The following is a 19,135-nucleotide window of genomic DNA, read 5'->3' on the forward strand; positions in this document are numbered from 1 at the left end:
CATCAGGAGCATGCCCAGGCGTTGTAGGGAGGTCATACAGGCAGGTGGAGGCCACACACAATACTCAGCCTCATCAGGAGCATGCCCAGGCGTTGTAAGGAGGAGGTCATACAGGCACGTGGAGGCCACACACAATACTCAGCCTCATCAGGAGCATGCCCAGGCGTTGTAGGGAGGTCATACAGGCACGTGGAGGCCACACACAATACTGAGCCTTATCAGGAGCATGCCCAGGCGTAGGGAGGTCATACAGGCACGTGGAGGCCACACACGATACTCACCCTCATCAGGAGCATGCCCAGGCGTTGTAGGGAGGTCATACAGGCACGTGGAGGCCACACACAATACTGAGCCTCATCAGGAGCATGCCCAAGTGTTGTAGGGAGGTCATACAGGCACGTGGAGGCCACACACAATACTCAGCCTCATCAGGAGCATGCCCAGGCGTTGTAGGGAGGTCATACAGGCACGTGGAGGCCACACACAATACTGAGCCTCATCAGGAGCATGCCCAGGCGGTGTAGGGAGGTCATACAGGCACGTGGAGGCCACACACAATACTCAGCCTCATCAGGAGCATGCCCAGGCGTTGTAGGGAGGTCATACAGGCACGTGGAGGCCACACACAATACTGAGCCTCATCAGGAGCATGCCCAGGCGTTGTAGGGAGGTCATACAGGCACGTGGAGGCCACACACAATACTCAGCCTCATCAGGAGCATGCCCAGGCGTTGTAGGGAGGTCATACAGGCATGTGGAGGCCACACACAATACTGAGCCTCATCAGGAGCATGCCCAGGTGTTGTAGGGAGGTCATACAGGCATGTGGAGGCCACACACAATACTCAGCCTCATCAGGAGCATGCCCAGGCGTTGTAGGGAGGTCATACAGGCACGTTGAGGCCACACACAATACTCAGCCTCATCAGGAGCATGCCCAGGCATTGTAGGGAGGTCATACAGGCACGTGGAGGCCACACACAATACTCAGCCTCATCAGGAGCATGCCCAGGCGTTGTAGGAAGGTCATACAGGCACGTGGAGGCCACACACAATACTCAGCCTCATCAGGAGCATGCCCAGGCATTGTAGGGAGGTCATACAGGCACGTGGAGGCCACACACAACAGTCAGCCTCATTTTGACTTGTTTTAAGGACATTACATCAAAGTTGGATCAGCCTGTACTGTGTTTTTCCACTTTAATTTTGGGGGTGACTCCAAATCCAGGCCTCCATTGGTTAATAAATGTGATTTCCATTGATGATTTTTGTGTGATTTTGTTGTCAGCATGTTCAACTTTGTACAGAACAAAGTATTCAATGAGAATATTTCATTCATTCAGATCTCGGGTGTGCTATTTGAGTGTTCCCTTCATTTTTTTGACAGTTTATATACAGGTCCGTGCCCCCCCACATCCCACCTCCAGGGACTTCTCTGTTCTCCCATCCTACAGCCATAGACTTTAATATGGTGTCTTCCCTCTGCAGATAGAACGGCTCCTGTTCACCTAGGAAAACTTTCTACAAGATTTTGGAGGCGTCTGGGAATTTTTTACCCCTTCATCCAGAAGAGCATATATGATGTCCGACCCTGATGTTGGGAGGAGGCCGGGCTCACAATCTCCACTCTAGTTGTTGGATGGGTTGGGGTCCGGGCTCTGTGTGACTGTTCATGTTTTTCCACCAATCTCCGGCCTCTATGTCTGTATGGACCTTGTGCACTGGGTGCATTCAAGGGGAACAGAAAAGGGCCTTCCCCAAACTGTTCCCACAAAGCAAAAGCTACAATTGTCCAAACCCTGATAACAGCCCATAGCATTATCCTCCTCCACCATCTGTACAGCGGCACAATGCAGTCAGGGGGTAACGTCCTCCTGAAATCACTAGACTCCTCCATCAGACACCAGATAAGGGCATAGAACATGTCTTCTCCAGAGTCCAGTGGTGGCGGCTTTACACCACTCCATCCGACCCTCTGCATTGTGCTTGGTGATGTACGGCTTCATTCAGCTGCTCGGCCATGAAGCTCCTGGTGGGGGCGCAGTGTTTGTGCTGATACCAGAGGAGGTATGGGGTCTGCAGAGCAGTGGTGACTTTTCTGCCCTCTGCTCCATGTAGCATCGGCGTCTCTGCCCCGTACTAGGCAGAGACGCCGTCCCTCTCACCTCCCCGCTCCTGGCGCGGCGTCCCCCAGCGCTTCTCTCCCCGCTGCTTCCGGCACGTGCTCCTTCCCCGGCAGTGTGCTTAGGGCGCGCGCGCGTGCTCCCCCTCTCTTAAAGGGACCGCGCGCGCCGTCCTAAGGAGTCCCTGGGCCAATTGCCGGAGGACCTCCCATATTTAAGGCACCTCCTCCAAAATGGAGGTGCCCGAGCAATGTTGTTGCAAAGCCTTCACTCTGCTTCAGCCCTCAGGTCCCTTTACCAGTTACCTGCCAGTCACCTGCCAGATTCCTGCTTGTTACCTGCCAGTCACCTGCCAGATTCCTGCTTGTTACCTGCCAGTTACCTGCCTGATTCCTGCTTGATAACTGCCTGATATCCGTTTACCTGCTTGCAAGCCTGCGGTCCGACGGTCTGCTTTCCTACACCTGTCAGTCTGTCTATGGACCAGCCTGCTCGCTCACCTGGGAGCGCTCATCTGCTACCTGTCTGCTAGCCTACCTGGAGGCTCTGCCGTCACTTGCCGTGACCACCTGCCTGTCCAGAGACTCTTGCCTGCTCACCTGGGAGCGCTCACCTGCTACCTGTCTGCTAGCCTTCCTGGAGGCTCTGCCGTCACTTGCCGTGACCACCTGCCCGTCCAGAGACTCTCGCCCGCTCACCTGGGAGCGCTCACCTGCTACCTGCCTGCTAGCCTACCTGGAGGCTCTGCCGTCACTTGCCGTGACCACCTGCCCGTCCAGAGACTCTCGCCCGCTCACCTGGGAGCGCTCACCAGCCACCTGCCTGCTGTCCTTCTACCCAGAGACTGTCCCTGTCACTTGCCGTGAGTACCTGTCCTTTTACCCAGAGACTGTCCCTGTCACTTGCCGTGACTACCTGCCCCTCTACCCAGAGACTGTCCCTGTCACTTGCCGTGACTACCTGCCCGTCTTCCCTGGGAGCCACCCGCTTCCTTACATGGACTGCCCCCTTGTATAGTTGCACAGAGGTTCCACCTCCCAGACCCGTTACAGTTTGCTCTGGCCATGGAACCCGGTGGCCCCCAGATCTCCGATCTGCACCAGGAAGTCTTGCGTCAGAAAACTCAGCAGGAGGTGGTACTGTCCTATCTACGGTCCGTTAACTCTCGTCTAGGCGCATTGTGTGACTTGTCTATGTCTACCTCTGGTCCAGCCATGCCCATTCCTGCGGTACCGCAATCCAGTCCCTTCATGGTACCCGACTATGGACCTCGGCTTCTGGCACCTCCACGCTTTGCCAGCGAACCTACTTTAGCTCGGGGTTTCATAAACCAGTGCACCCTGCACTTTGAGCTATTGGCATACCAGTTCATCTCCGACCGAGCCAAGGTGGCCTTCATCATGTCCCATCTTACTGGGGAGGCACTGGCATGGCTAAATCCCCTGTGGGAGAGAGGGGATCCCCTGGTGTCCGACCTGCCGTCTTTCCTCGCTGCTTTCCGGAAAGTCTTCGATGAACCTGGACGGAAAACCTCTTCTGCCTCCTCACTGCTACGTCTCCGCCAAGGGAGTCTCACCGTGGGCCAATATGCCATACGGTTCCGCACCCTCGCTTCTGAGCTTGCCTGGGAAAATGAGGCTCTGGTGTCCGTCTTCTGGGAGGGTCTTTCCGGTCGAATTAAGGACGAGTTAGCTGGTCGGGACATTCCTACCACTCTGGATGACCTGGTGTCACTAGCTACCAGGATTGGCATTCGGTTCCAAGAACGTGCCAAAGAGACTACCTGGGAGACTTTTCTTGCTCTGCTCCTACTTCCCTGAGACCTGCCTCTCAATCAGTCACTCCGCGGGCGCCCTCGCCTGAACCTATGCAGATCGACCAGACCAAGATGGTCAAATCTCGCCGAGCCGAGGGAAGCTGTTTCTATTGTGGCAGTATGGAGCACTTCATCCGTTCCTGCCCGGAGAAGCCGGGAAACGCCAGTGTCTAGGACCGCTCGGAGAGGTCGTCCTAGACAAAAGTAAGCCCTCTCCGTCTCTGACTTTACCGGTCTCTATTGCTTGGGGAGAAAACCGTCACTTTGAACTTGCCCACCTGGATTCTGGAGCTGCTGGAAACCTCATCTCCCAGTCTCTGGTAGACAGATACCGTATTCCCACCAAGTCCCTGGCTGAACCATTATCAGTCGCCTCCGTGGATGGAAGACTTCTCTCGGAGACCATCCTGCTCGTCACTGAACCCATAACCCTGCAGGTGGGAATGCTGCACTCTGAGGAAATCTCATTCCATGTGTTGTCCGGACTTTCTCACTCCCTGTTGCTAGGTCTACCTTGGCTCCAGACACACGAACCCATATTGAACTGGCGATCCGGTGAAGTACTCCGATGGGGTCCAGACTGCCATAGGACCTGCCTGGTTCCGGTCCGCCCAGTTCGCCCTCCGCCTACTCCAGCTAATTTACCAGGTCTCCCGGCTTCTTACTGGCCCTATGCGGACGTCTTCGGTAAGAAGGAAGCAGAGACGTTGCCACCCCATAGGCCATATGACTGCCCGATCGACCTGGTACCTGGCGCCACTCCTCCCCGTGGGCGTATCTACCCGTTGTCTGCAGCCGAGACCCGGGCCAGGTCTGAGTACATTGAAGAGAATCTGGCTAGGGGATTTATCCGGAAATCTACCTCCCCGGCTGGAGCCGGATTCTTCTTTGTCAAAAAGAAAGACGGCTCGCTACGCCCCTGTATTGACTATAGAGGACTCAATCAGATCACGGTTAAAAATAAATACCCCCTTCCGCTCATCTCTGAGTTATTTGATCGTCTTAAAGGCGCCAGGATCTTCTCCAAGCTGGATCTACGTGGAGCTTATAACCTGGTCCGTATCCGTCAGGGAGACGAGTGGAAAACAGCATTTAATACCCGGGACGGACACTATGAGTACCGTGTGATGCCCTTCGGTCTCTGCAATGCTCCCGCCGTCTTCCAAGAACTGGTCAACGACATCTTCCGTGACCTTCTTTACTCCTGCGTGGTGGTATACCTGGACGACATCTTGGTCTTCTCTCCGGATCTTCCCACACACCGGAGGGATGTTCGTCAGGTCCTGCTTAGGCTCAGGCAGAACCACCTCTATGCTAAATACGAGAAGTGCCTTTTTGAGCAGACCTCTCTTCCTTTCTTGGGCTATGTTATCTCCCAGACAGGCTTGCGAATGGATCCCGAGAAGCTCTCTGCTGTCCTAAAGTGGCCCCGTCCGGAGGGCTTGAAGGCGATACAGCGATTCCTGGGCTTCGCTAATTACTATCGTCTCTTCATTCCTCACTTCTCGTCACGGACTGTGCCCATATCTGCGCTCACCCGTAAGGGAGCAAATCCCAAGGTATGGTCATCCGAAGCTGAGGAGGCCTTCCTTTCCCTGAAACAAGCCTTCTCCTCTGCCCCTGTGCTGCACCGTCCGGACTGCAACAAACAGTTCTACCTGGAGGTTGATGCTTCCTCCTCTGGAGCCGGAGCGGTGCTCACCCAGAAGTCTTCCTCCGGGAGAATGGTAACCTGCGGCTTTTTCTCTAAAATCTTCTCCTCCTCTGAGCGCAATTACTCCATAGGAGACCGAGAACTGCTTGCCGTTAAATTGGCGCTGGAGGAGTGGCGTTACCTGCTTGAAGGGGCTCTATACCCGGTGATCATCTATACGGATCACAAGAACCTGGCATATCTCCAAAATGCCCAGAGACTTAATCCACGTCAAGCCCGGTGGTCTTTGTTCTTTGCCCGCTTCGATTTCATCCTTCATTTCCGCCCGGCGGACAAAAATGTCAAAGCTGATGCCTTGTCCCGATCCTTCCTGTCCTCCGACCAAGAGGAGGAGCTTATGCACATTATCGACCCCTCCAAGGTGATGAATGTGGCCCCCTTGGATTTGACTCGTCTTCCACCCGGCAAGACGTTCGTGGCACCTCCAGACCGTGAGAGGGTTCTTCGCTGGGGTCATTCTTCTAAACTAGCTGGCCATGCCGGCCAAAAGAAGACCTTCCTACTCATTTCCCGGCATTACTGGTGGTCTACCCTGCGTAAGGATGTGGTAGACTTCGTCTCTGCCTGTTCATCTTGTGGCCGCAACAAAATTCCCAGACACCAGCTGGTCATCTCCTGCCGCTTCCCATACCTGTTGCCCCGTGGCAACACATCGCTATGGACTTCATTACCGATCTTCCTGTCTCTGCCGGGTGTACTGTCATTTGTTTGGTCGCAGACCGCTTCTCTAAAATGGCCCACTTCATTCCCCTGCCTGGTCTTCCGTCTGCACCTGAGCTGGCTAAGGACTTTATTCGCCATATCTTCCGTCTCCATGGCCTACCCCTCCACATCGTGTCGGATCGAGGGGTTCAGTTTACCTCACGCTTCTGGAGAGCCACATGTAAACAGGGGAGGAGTCCTGAGGAGATAATTTGCATATTCCCACTGCATTTTGGGGTAAGTGAAGAGTCTCCGCGAGCTCAAAGAACACTGGATTTTGGCTGTTGGAGCTGAAAAGAGGACATCAGTAAACCGCGCGCCTGCCGGCGCACGCATATTGAAGCTTTTTTCACTGTTTTCAGAACATTAACAGTAAGAACATGGAAGAGTCCAGGAGCCATTTGGTGAGCTGCATATCCTGCTACATGTTCACAGACTTGCCAGTGGAAAAGCCAAACTTCACATGCCAGAAATGCAAGCTTGTGTCCCTGTTGGAGGAAAAGTTGCGAAATCTAGAAGAGAGGTTAACTACCTTGAAAATCATTAAGGAAGGTGAAGAGTTCTTAGACAGAGCAGAATTATCTCTTCATGATTCAGAAAGAGAAGAAATTCTCTCTGCACCTGACGAAACAGAGGAATGGAAGCATGTGACCCAGAGAAGCAGGAGGATCGAGAGGCAGTCAGCACCCATACTGCTCAGGAACCAGTACCAGGCTCTCACGCAGGAGAACCATGAAGAAATACAGCAAGATAAGACTTTGCCAGCAATGAATAACCTTGTAAGCCCTCAGAATCCTCCTGGATGGAGAAAGAAGAATGTTGTGAAGAAATAACGGAGAGTGGTGGTCATGGGGGATTCCCTGTTAAGAGGAACAGAGGCCGCTATCTGCAGACCAGACATAACCTCAAGAGAAATGTGCTGTCTTCCAGGAGCAAAAATTACAGATGTGTCTGACAGGATATCAAGACTCTTCAGACCTACAGATCACTACCCATTCCTGCTAATACATGTGGGGACAAATGACACCGCAAGAAAGGACCTGGAAACCATCTGCAGTGACTTTGAAGACTTAGGCAAGAAAGTGAAAGAATTGGGAGCGCAGGTGGTCTTCTCATCCATCCTCCCAGTGGATGGCCATGGAACAATGAGGTGGAATAAGATTCTACAGGTGAACAACTGGCTACGTCGATGGTGCCGTCAACAAGGATTTGGATTTCTGGATCACGGGATGAATTACCTATACGATGGACTACTTGCTAGAGATGGGGTGCACCTTACGAAGACTGGAAAACATGTATTTGGAAGTCGCCTTGCTACACTCATCAGAAGAGCTTTATACCAGAACAATGTGGGAAGGGAAGCAAAAGGCCAGAAAAAGCCATACAGCTGACAAATACTATTGAGATCTCTGCTACTGGAAGTGGAAAAGAAGAACAAAGACAAAACAATTTAAATAATAAAAATATGGGAGGAAGAGAAACCAATCACAAACTAAAATGTTTTTATACAAATGCACAAAGCATGGGCAACAAACAAGGAGAATTGGAACTACTAATGCAGGAAAAGGAATATGATGTCATTGGAATCACTGAAACTTGGTGGGACGATACACATGATTGGAATAAAAGGCTAAAAGGATACAACTTATTTGCAAGAAACAGACTTGATAAACGAGGAGGAGGTGTCGCATTGTATGTTAGAAAAGCGTATATCTGCACAGAGATTGAAGCTTCAGAGACTGGGAGTTCTGTGGAAACTGTTTGGGTAAGAATACAAGGAGAGAACAACGGAAAGGACACCATTGTAGGCATTTACTACAGGCCACCTGGGCAAGATGAAGATATGGATGAACTCTTTATGTATCAAATGACCAAGTTCTCAAAAAAATATGACGTAGTGGTCATGGGAGATTTCAACTATCCAGACATTTGTTGGGAATCTCTCTCAAGTAAAACTAACAGGTCAAGCAAATTCTTATCCTCTCTTGCTGACAACTTTATCTTCCAAAAGGTAGGGGAGAAAACAAGGGGATCTGCTACTTTGGATCTAATCCTTATAAACAGGGAGGAAATGGTTGAGGAGGTAAAGGTGGCTGGGACCCTAGGAGGCAGCGATCATGCTATTATAGAATTTTGGATAACTAGAGGAGGAAGACATGTGAAGACTCAAACTTCAAGGTTAGATTTTAGAAAGGCAGATTTTAAGAGACTCAGAAAGAGAATAGGAGGGATCCAATGGCTGGATGTCCTTAAGGACAAAAATGTCCAGGAAGGATGGGAAATTTTTAAAAATGAGATTCTCAAAGCACAATCGTTAACAATCCCGAAAAGTAGGAAGAATGGGAAGCATTTAAGGAAACCAGGATGGATGAACACAGAACTTAAACACATGCTAAAAAAAAAGAAAGAAATGTTTATTAAATGGAAAGAGGGAGGCATATCTAAAGAAGATTATAATGCAGTCTGCAGATCCTGCAGGGCACGTATCAGGTTAGCTAAAGCTGACAATGAATTAAGGCTTGCAAGAGATGTCAAAAGCAATAAAAAAGGATTTTGGGGGTATGTCAAAAGTAAAAGAAAAGTCAAAGATGCTATAGGATTTTTACAGGATGAAAATGGAGAAATGGTAAGAGAGGATGTTGAGAAGGCCGAACTTTTTAATTCCTATTTTGCATCTGTTTTCTCTCAGAAAGAAAATGTAACATCAACTGATCTTCACTGTACTTTTAAAGGAATAGAGGAATCCAAGTTATCTGTAAACAGAAAGATTGTGAGGGAATATTTAGCTAACATAAATGAGTTCAAGTCTCCAGGTCCAGATGAATTACACCCCAGAGTACTGAAGGAGATTGTAGAAGAAATTTTAGAACCACTCTCCATAATCTTTGAAAATTCTTGGAGAACAGGAGAAGTCCCAGAAGACTGGAGAAGAGCAAATGTTGTTCCTATCTTCAAAAAGGGGAAGAAGGTGGACCCAGGGAACTATAGGCCGGTGAGTCTGACTTCTATACCAGGAAAGATCTTTGAACAAATTATTAAACAACATGTATGTAAGTACATGGATAAGAATGAAGTGATTAACCAGAGTCAGCATGGGTTTGTAACTAACAAGTCATGTCAGACTAACTTAATTTCCTTCTATGACAGAATCACTGACTGGGTGGATCAGGGAAATGCTGTAGATATAGTATATCTTGACTTCAGCAAAGCATTTGACAAAGTATCTCACACCATCCTTATTGAAAAAATGACCAAGTATGCAACGGACCAGGCAACTGTTAGGTGGATTCATAACTGGCTTAGTGATCGGACTCAAAGGGTGGTTGTAAATGGCTTCACATCCAGCTGGATGAATGTCTCAAGTGGGGTACCACAGGGCTCCGTCCTGGGACCTGTATTGTTCAACATCTTTATCAATGATTTAGATGAAGGAATTGAGGGTAAACTGATTAAATTTGCTGATGACACAAAGCTAGGAGGGATAGCTAATACTAGAGAAGAGAGAGAGGATTCAAAAAGACCTAAATAAACTGGAGCCGTGGGCAGCAACCAACAGAATGGTTTTTAACAGGGAAAAATGCAAAGTACTACATCTGGGCAATAAAAATGAAAAAAGCACATACAGAATGGGAGGAATAGAGCTAAGCAACAGTACATGTGAAAAAGACTTAGGTATACTAATAGATCATAGACTGAACATGAGTCAACAGTGTGATGCAGCAGCAAAAAAGGCAAATACAATTCTGGGATGTATTAACAGAAGCATACAGTCTAGATCACGTGAAGTCATTATCGGTCTTTACTCCTCTTTGGTCAGACCTCATCTGGAATACTGTGTACAGTTTTGGGCACCACATTTTAAAAAAGACATAGACAAACTGGAGCAAGTTCAGAGAAGAGCGACCAGAATGGTGACTGGTCTGCAAACCATGTCCTATGAGGAACGGTTGTAGGATTTGGGAATGTTTAGCTTGCAAAAAAGAAGACTGAGAGGAGACTTAATAGCTGTCTACAAATATGTCAAGGGCTGTCACATTGTAGAAGGATCATCTTTATTCTCATTTGCACAAGGAAAGACTAGAAGCAATGGGATGAAACTAAATGGGAGGAGACACAGATTAGATATTAGAAAAAACTTTTTGACAGTTAGGGTGATTAATGAGTGGAACAGGCTGCCACGAGAGGTGGTGAGTTCCCCTTCAATGGACGTCTTCAAACAGAGGCTGGACAGACATCTGTCTGAGATGATCTAGTGAATCCTGCTTTGAGCAGGGGGTTGGACCAGATGACCCAGGAGGTCCCTTCCAACTCTACCATTCTATGATTCTATGATTCTATGAACTGCTGGACGTCACCCTGGACTTCTCCTCCGCTTACCACCCTCAGTCCAATGGTCAAGTGGAGCGGATCAATCAGATCCTTACCAGCTATCTCCGGCACTTTGTTAATGCCCACCATTCTGATTGGGTGGACCTCCTTCCTTGGGCCGAGTTCTCTTATAATAACCACGAGAGCGAATCCTCTTCCAAGTCCCCGTTCTTTATTGTCTATGGCCAGCACCTCCGGATTCCGCTCCCTGTCTCCGTTTCTGTGGACAACCCTGGTGCAGAGTCTCTTGTCAGCGAATTTTCTACTATTTGGGAGAGTACCAGGTCCGCTCTTCTTCTGTCCTCTGAGCAGATGAAGAGATATGCTGATAAGAGACGTCTGGATCCGCCTCAATTCCATCCGGGAGACAAGGTTTGGCTCTCGTCCAAACATGTGCGGCTCAAAGTACCCTCCTTCAAGCTGGGCCCTCGATTCATCGGTCCCTTCGAAGTCCTCAGGCAAATTAACCCTGTGGCCTACAAATTAAAACTCCCGGCCACCCTACGGATTCCCAACTCCTTCCACGTATCTCTCCTCAAACCCGTTGTCTTTAACTCTTTTTCCAATAATCCAGGTGCCCCTCCTGCTCCGGTTTCCGCTGATGACGTCTTTGAGGTAGAGAGTATTCTGGCCTCCAAGAGGGTAAGAGGAAAGACCTTTTTTCTGGTAGATTGGAAGGGGTTTGGTCCTGAGGAGAGAACTTGGAAACCCAGGGAGAACATCAACGCCCCGCTTCTCCTTGAAAAATTTCTTTCTGGCCAAAAAAAGAGGGGGCCTAAAGGGGGGGGTACTGTAGCATCGGCGTCTCTGCCCCGTTCTAGGCAGAGACGCCGTCCCTCTCACCTCCCCGCTCCTGGCGCGGCGTCCTCCAGCGCTTCTCTCCCAGTTGCTTCCGGCACGCGCTCCTTCCCCGGCAGTGTGCTTAGGGCGCGCGCGCTCCCCCTCTCTTAAAGGGACCGCGCGCGCCGTCCTAAGGAGTCCCCGGGCCAATTGCCGGAGGACCTCCCATATTTAAGGCACCTCCTCCAAAATGGAGGTGCCCGAGCAATGTTGTTGCAAAGCCTTCACTCTGCTTCAGCCCTCAGGTCCCGTTACCAGTTACCAGCCAGTCACCTGCCAGATTCCTGCTTGTTACCTGCCAGTCACCTGCCAGATTCCTGCTTGTTACCTGCCAGTTACCTGCCTGATTCCTGCTTGATACCTGCCTGATATCCGTTTACCTGCTTGCAAGCCTGCGGTCCGACGGTCTGCTTTCCTACACCTGTCAGTCTGTCTATGGACCAGCCTGCTCGCTCACCTGGGAGCGCTCATCTGCTACCTGTCTGCTAGCCTACCTGGAGGCTCTGCCGTCACTTGCCGTGACCACCTGCCTGTCCAGAGACTCTCGCCCGCTCACCTGGGAGCGCTCACCTGCTACCTGTCTGCTAGCCTTCCTGGAGGCTCTGCCGTCACTTGCCGTGACCACCTGCCCGTCCAGAGACTCTCGCCCGCTCACCTGGGAGCGCTCACCAGCCACCTGCCTGCTGTCCTTCTACCCAGAGACTGTCCCTGTCACTTGCCGTGAGTACCCGTCCTTTTACCCAGAGACTGTCCCTGTCACTTGCCGTGACTACCTGCCCGTCTTCCCTGGGAGCCACCCGCTTCCTTACATGGACTGCCCCCTTGTATAGTTGCACAGAGGTTCCACCTCCCAGACCCGTTACACTCCATAGCACTCGGCCCCCCGCTCTGTAATGTTACCGGGTCTCCACTTTTTGCGGTTCTTCCACTTCTCAATAATATCACTCACAGATGATGGGGAAGATTCAGGAGGAAGAAATGTCATGAACGGACTTGTTACTCCGGTGGCTCCTATTACAGTACCGTGCTGGTATCAGTGAGCTCTGCACCACCGGCCGCTCTGTCACATGTTAGTAAAAGGCAGACGGTATGTGGGGGGCCGAAGGTTATACTGTTATACACCTGGGGGGCGATGGGGCCATATTTTCTGGGGTAGTGCATTTAAAGGAAATGATGCAGCATAAGAGTTGGAAAGTTCACATTACAACATGGTAGCCAAAAGCTCGCTGTATACTACCCCCACCTCATCCAATATATACAGTGGGGAAAATAAGTATTTGATACTCTGCCGATTTTGCAAGTTTTCCCACCTGCAAAGAATGGAGAGGTCTGTAATTTTTATCGTAGGTCACTTCACCTGGGAAAGACACAATTTTAAAAAAAATCCAGAAAATCACATTGTATGATTTTTACATATTTCATGCAATAAAATGCTAATTCATTAAGTATTTGATACAATAGAAAAACAGAACTTAATATTTGGTCCAGAAACCTTTGTTTGCAATTACAGAGGTCAGATGTTTCCTGTAGTTCTTGACCAGGTTTGCACACACTTCAGCAGGGATTTTGGCCCCCTCCTCCATACAGATCTTCTCCAGATCTTTCAGGTTTTGGGGCTGTCACTGGGCAACATTGAGTTTCAGCTCCCTCCAAAGATTTTCTATTGGGTTCAGGGCTGGAGACTGGCTAGGCCACTCCAGGACCTTGAAATGCTTCTTACGGAACCGCTCCTTAGTTGCCCTGGCTGTGTGTTTCGGATCATTGTCATGCTGGAAGACCCAGCCATGACCCATCTTCAATGCTCTTACTGAGGGAAGGAGGTTGTTGGCCAAAATCTTGCGATACATGACCCCCATCCATCCTCCTTTCAATAGGGTGCAGATCGTCCTGTCTCCTTTGCAGAACAGCACCCCCCAAAGTATGATGTTTTCACCACCATGCTTCACGGTTGGAATGGTGTTCTTGGGGCTGTACTCATCCTTCTTCCTCCAAAGACGGCGAGTGGAGTTGATAACAAAAAGTTCTAGTTTGGTCTCATCTGACCACATGACCTTCTCCCATGCATCCTCTGGATCATCCAGATAGTCATTGGCGAACTTCAAACGGGCCTGGACATGTGCTGGCATGAGCTGGCGGACCTCGCCTGTCATGACGGCTTAGTGTGTTACTAACCGTAATGTTTGAGACTGTGGTCCCAGCTCTCTTCAGGTCATTGACCAGGTCCTCCTGTGTACTGGGCTGATTCCCGACCTTTCTCAGAATCATCCTTACCCCACGAGGCGAGATCTTGCATGGAGCCCCAGACCGAGGAAGATTGACAGTCATCTTGTGTTTCTTCCATTTTCTAATAATTGCGCCAACAGTTGTTGCCTTCTCACCAAGCTGCTTGCCCATTGTCCTGTAGCCAATCCCAGGCTTGTACAGGTCTACAATGTTGTCCCTGGTGTCCTTAGACAGTTCTTTGGTCTTGGCCATGGTGGAGAGGTTGGAGTGTGATTGAGTGTGTGGACAGGTGTCTTACATTCATGTAACAAGTTCAAACAGGTGCAATTAATACAGGTAATGAGTACAGAGTAGGAGGGCTTCTTAAAGGAAAACTAACAGGTCTGTGAGAGCCAGAATTTTTGCTGGTTGTTAGGTGATCAAATACTTATTTCATGTAATAAAATACAAATTATTTATGTAAAATTCATAAAATGATTTTCTGTTTTTTTTTTTTTATTTTTAGTTTCTGTCTCTCACAGGTGAAGTGACCTCTCCATTCGTTGTTGGTGGGAAAACTTGCAAAATCGGCAGTGTATCAAATACTTATTTCCCCCACTGTATATACTTGGCTAAGCATGAATAGGATGTAGGGATTAATACTCCTGGCCGCTGTCTATCTCCCCCTGCGAGCCAAAGGGTTTGACGTAATGAAATCTATTGCCCTATTCTTATTTTTTACTGCACCATCTGCGATTGGGTGACACCTAGGCACAACCGTACAGAGTAGATGATGCTTTCTTTCCTTTTTTATTTGCATCCAGACTGATGAGTCCTGTTCTGTTCCTATGTTCGTTCATTAAAAACAAATTTGCTTTTTATAATATGGCACAAAAGGGGTCATGTTAGAACTTGCTAAGATCATAGTCTTCTGATCAGCGGGGCTTCTGTGAGTCAGTACAATCTCTGTACGTTGCCACAGAATATGTTGCCAATATATAAATGAGCGTGGTGCCATGGGTTCTCGGTTTTGCTCTTTGGTTCGTGAATGGCCGAGCGAAGGCTCCATTGTATTTCTTCTGATTCACCATCGATCCCACTCTCAGCGGTCGCCTGTTTTCCTGTCCTTGCCATTCGCACACAGTGGGGGTGACTCCGTCATGGGCGGATTTAGATTGCAGGCACAAGTATTATCTCAGCGCTGCCAGTGACTAATCCTGCGCTCACCTGCTTCCCCCGGGGCGGCTTCTTCTTACAGTCTGGTGATACAAGCAGGTAATTTTCCTGTTACTGAAAGGCAAAACTCAAGGAGAAAAATAATAAGAAATCTGAAGCCTGAATGTAAAGTGTCCGCGCAGCGGCTTCCATGCGATCCCCGGCTTTATACACTAAGGGTAGACATAATAAAATGTGTCCCAGAATTTCCTGCATGTAACTTTTTTTTTTTTATATATTTTACCTTTGCCACAAATGGGAAGTGGGAAACTAATTTGAGAGAATCATTCATGTTCAGAATGCCAAAACTACAACAAAGGTGGACACGTAGAAAGTCAAAGGGATAGAGACCCATCAGCTGCAGCCTAATAAGGTGGAGACCCCTGCACTGACTCGTCGTCGCCTGGACTTCACATGGGGATCCTAAGTTTTTCTCGATCCGACCTCCATGGATCAGACTTGTTTTCCAGCTCATCCCACAGATGAATGATTCGATTGACTTCTCGAAATTTGGAATCATCACCTTGATCTCTCTGTTATGTCCCTCATTAATGAAAAACCACTATCTGCTGAAAGAGGCGAGGCACTGCCATTAGGGAATCTCACTGCTATGAAAGGGGTACAGTACCATGTGTAGATAGGTGGTACGTGTCACATCCACAAAATGCCAACAGAACATTGCACTATGGCACCGCAAAATGTCTGTCACTCTGTTTCCCCTAAAGTCCATGATGGAAAAGGATTCATGAGACTCGACCGCCTTCATCCGTGGTCCAGTTCTGATGCTCAAATACCTAATGTAAGAGCTTTCAGCAGTGGAGAGGAGTTGGCAACACTCCACAAGACCCTCTATATACTGGGAACACCCCACAAGACCCTCATAATACCAAGAACACCCCTCAAGACCTTTCGTATACTGGGAACACTCCAGAAGACCCTCCGTATACCAGGAGCATTCCACAAAACCCTTCAAATATTGGGAACACCACACAAGACCCTTTGTATACCAGGAACATTCCATAAGACCCTCCATACACCAGGAACATTCCACAAGACCCTGCATATACCGGGAACACCACACAAGACCCTTCGTATACCAGGAACATTCCACAAGACCTTACGTATACCGAGAACACTCCAGAAGACCCTCCATACACCAGGAACATTCCACAAGACCCTGCATATACCGGGAACACCACACAAGACCCTTCGTATACCAGGAACATTCCACAAGACCTTACGTATACCGAGAACACTCCAGAAGACCCTGCTTATACCAGGAACATTCCACAAGACCCTGCATATACCGGGAACACCCCACAAGACCCTCCATACACCAGGAACATTTCACAAGACCCTCCATATAACGGGAACATTCCACAAAATCCTCCAAATATCGGGGACACCACACAAGACCCTCCGTATACCGGGAGCATTCCACAAAACCCTCCAAGTATCAGGAACACCACACAAGACCCTCCATACACCAGGAACATTCCACAAAACCCTCCAAATATCGGGAACACCACACAAGACCCTCCGTATACCGGGAACATTCCACAAGACCCTCCATATACCGGGAACACCACACAAGACCCTTCATACACCAGGATCATTCCACAAAACTCTCCGTATACCGGGAACATTCCACAAGACCCTCCATATACCGGGAACACCACACAAGACCCTCCATACACCAGGAACATTCCACAAAACCCTCCAAATATCGGGAACACCACACAAAACCCTCCGTATACTGGGAACTTTCCACAAGACCCTCCGTATACCGGGAACACCACACAAGACCCTCCGTATACCGGGAACATTCCACAAGACCCCCTGTATACGGGGAACACCACACAAGACCCTGCGTATACCAGGAACATTCCACAAGACCCTCCGTATACGGGGAACATTCCACAAGACCCTCCATATACCAGGAACACTCCACAAGACCCTCCATATACCAGGAACATTCCAAGAGTCGGATGTGCTCTGCATCTGATCATTATCAAGTCTTATCAGCGTCCTCCACCTTTGGTCACAGGTGACATTTCTATGGCCACAGTCACTGGTGACGTGGGGATTTGCTCCATTCTCACATTTTCATGGCTCCAGGGGCCGAGCCGTCATGTTCTCATGTGAAGGTGTGTTCTGTGTGAGCTCACAGCGTAATGACGAGTCCCGGCCTGTGTAGACAGCTGGAGCTCTGGTGTCACTGTCTGGTGATAGAGCTCAGCTTCTATAAAGCCGGGGGAATATTTCCAGTGCGTGATCCTATGTGAATCAGCTTTCTGGTGGCCATAAGCCGCCACATACAAAAGTCTGCTGTTCCTATACATTGCCCATCATCGTGCAGCCATGTCTGAGCACTTACCTGTCCATTGCTAAACTGCACATATTCTTGTTAGAGGGCTTCACTGTAGGGTGGGAGTGATCCAGTAACCACAGTATGGAGGAGTTATGTCTAAACTCTATAATGAAAAGTTCTGCATCTTTCTGATACATCTCATACAGTACAGACCAAAAGTTTGGACACACCTCCTCATTTAAAGATTTTTCTGTATTTTCATGACTATGAGAATTGTACATTCACACTGAAGGCATCAAAACTATGAATTACCACATGTGGAATTATATACTTAACAAAAAAGTGTGAAACAACTGAAAATATGTCTTATATTCTAGGTTCTTCAAAGTAGCCACCTTTGGCTTTGATGACTGCTTTGCACACTCTTGGCATTCTCTTGATGAGCTTCAAGAGGTAGTCACCGGAAATGGTTTTCACTTCACAGGTGTGCCCTGTCAGGGATAATAAGTGGGATTTCTTGCCTTATAAATGGGGTTGGGACCATCAGTTGTGTTGTGCAGAAGTCAGGTGGATACACAGCTGATAGTCCTACTGAATAGACCGTTAGAATTTGTATTATGGCAAGAAAAAAGCAGCTAAGAAAAACGAGTGGCCATCATTACTTTAAGAAATGAAGGTCAGTCAGTCCGAAAAATTGGGAAAACTTTGAAAGCGTCCCCAAGTGCAGTTGCAAAAACCAGCAAGCGCTACAAAGAAACTGGCTCACATGAGGACCGCCCCAGGAAAGTAAGACCAAGAGTCGCCTCTGCTTCTGAGGATAAGTTTATCCGAGTCACCAGCCTCAGAAATCGCAGGTTAACAGCAGCTCAGATTAGAGACCAGGTCAATGCCACACAGAGTTCTAGCAGCAGACACATCTCTACAACAACTGTTAAGAGGAGACTTTGTGCAGCAGGTCTTCATGGTAAAATAGCTGCTAGGAAACCACTGCTAAGGACAGGCAACAAGCAGAAGAGACTTGTTTGGGCTAAAGAACACAAGGAATGGACATTAGACCAGTGGAAATCTGTGCTTTGGTCTGATGAGTCCAAATTTGAGATCTTTGGTTCCAACCACCGTGTCTTTGTGCGACGCAGAAAAGGTGAACGGATGGACTCTACATGCCTGGTTCCCACCATGAAGCATGGAGGAGGAGGTGTGATGGTGTGGGGGGGCTTTGCTGGTGACACTGTTGGGGATTTATTCAAAATTGAAGGCATACTGAACCAGCATGGCTACCACAGCATCTTGCAGCGGTATGCTATTCCATCCGGTTTGCGTTTAGTTGGACCATCATTTATTTTTCAACAGGACAATGACCCCAAACACACCTCCAGGCTGTGTAAGGGCTATTTGACCAAGAAGGAGAGTGATGGGGGGCTACGCCAGATGACCTGGCCTCTACAGTCACCAGACCTGAACCCAATCGAGATGGTTTGGGGTGAGCTGGACCGCAGAGTGAAGACAAAAGGGCCAACAAGTGCTAAGCATCTCTGGGAACTCCTTCAAGATTGCTGGAAGACCATATCCGGTGACTACCTCTTGAATCTCATCAAGAGAATGCCAAGAGTGTGCAAAGCAGTCATCAAAGCAAAAGGTGGCTACTTTGAAGAACCTAGAATATAAGACATATTTTCAGTTGTTTCACACTTTTTTGTTAAGTATATAATTCCACATGTGGTAATTCATAGTTTTGATGCATTCAGTGTGAATGTACAATTTTCAAAATCATGAAAATACCGAAAAATCTTTAAATGAGAAGATGTGTCCAAACTTTTGGTCTGTACTGTATGTGGTGTCATATA

Source organism: Phyllobates terribilis, unplaced genomic scaffold (genome assembly GCF_046119375.1).
Source record: "Phyllobates terribilis strain yellow unplaced genomic scaffold, ASM4611937v1 Scaffold_12__6_contigs__length_324123572, whole genome shotgun sequence".
In the NCBI taxonomy this organism is placed as follows: domain Eukaryota; kingdom Metazoa; phylum Chordata; class Amphibia; order Anura; family Dendrobatidae; genus Phyllobates; species Phyllobates terribilis.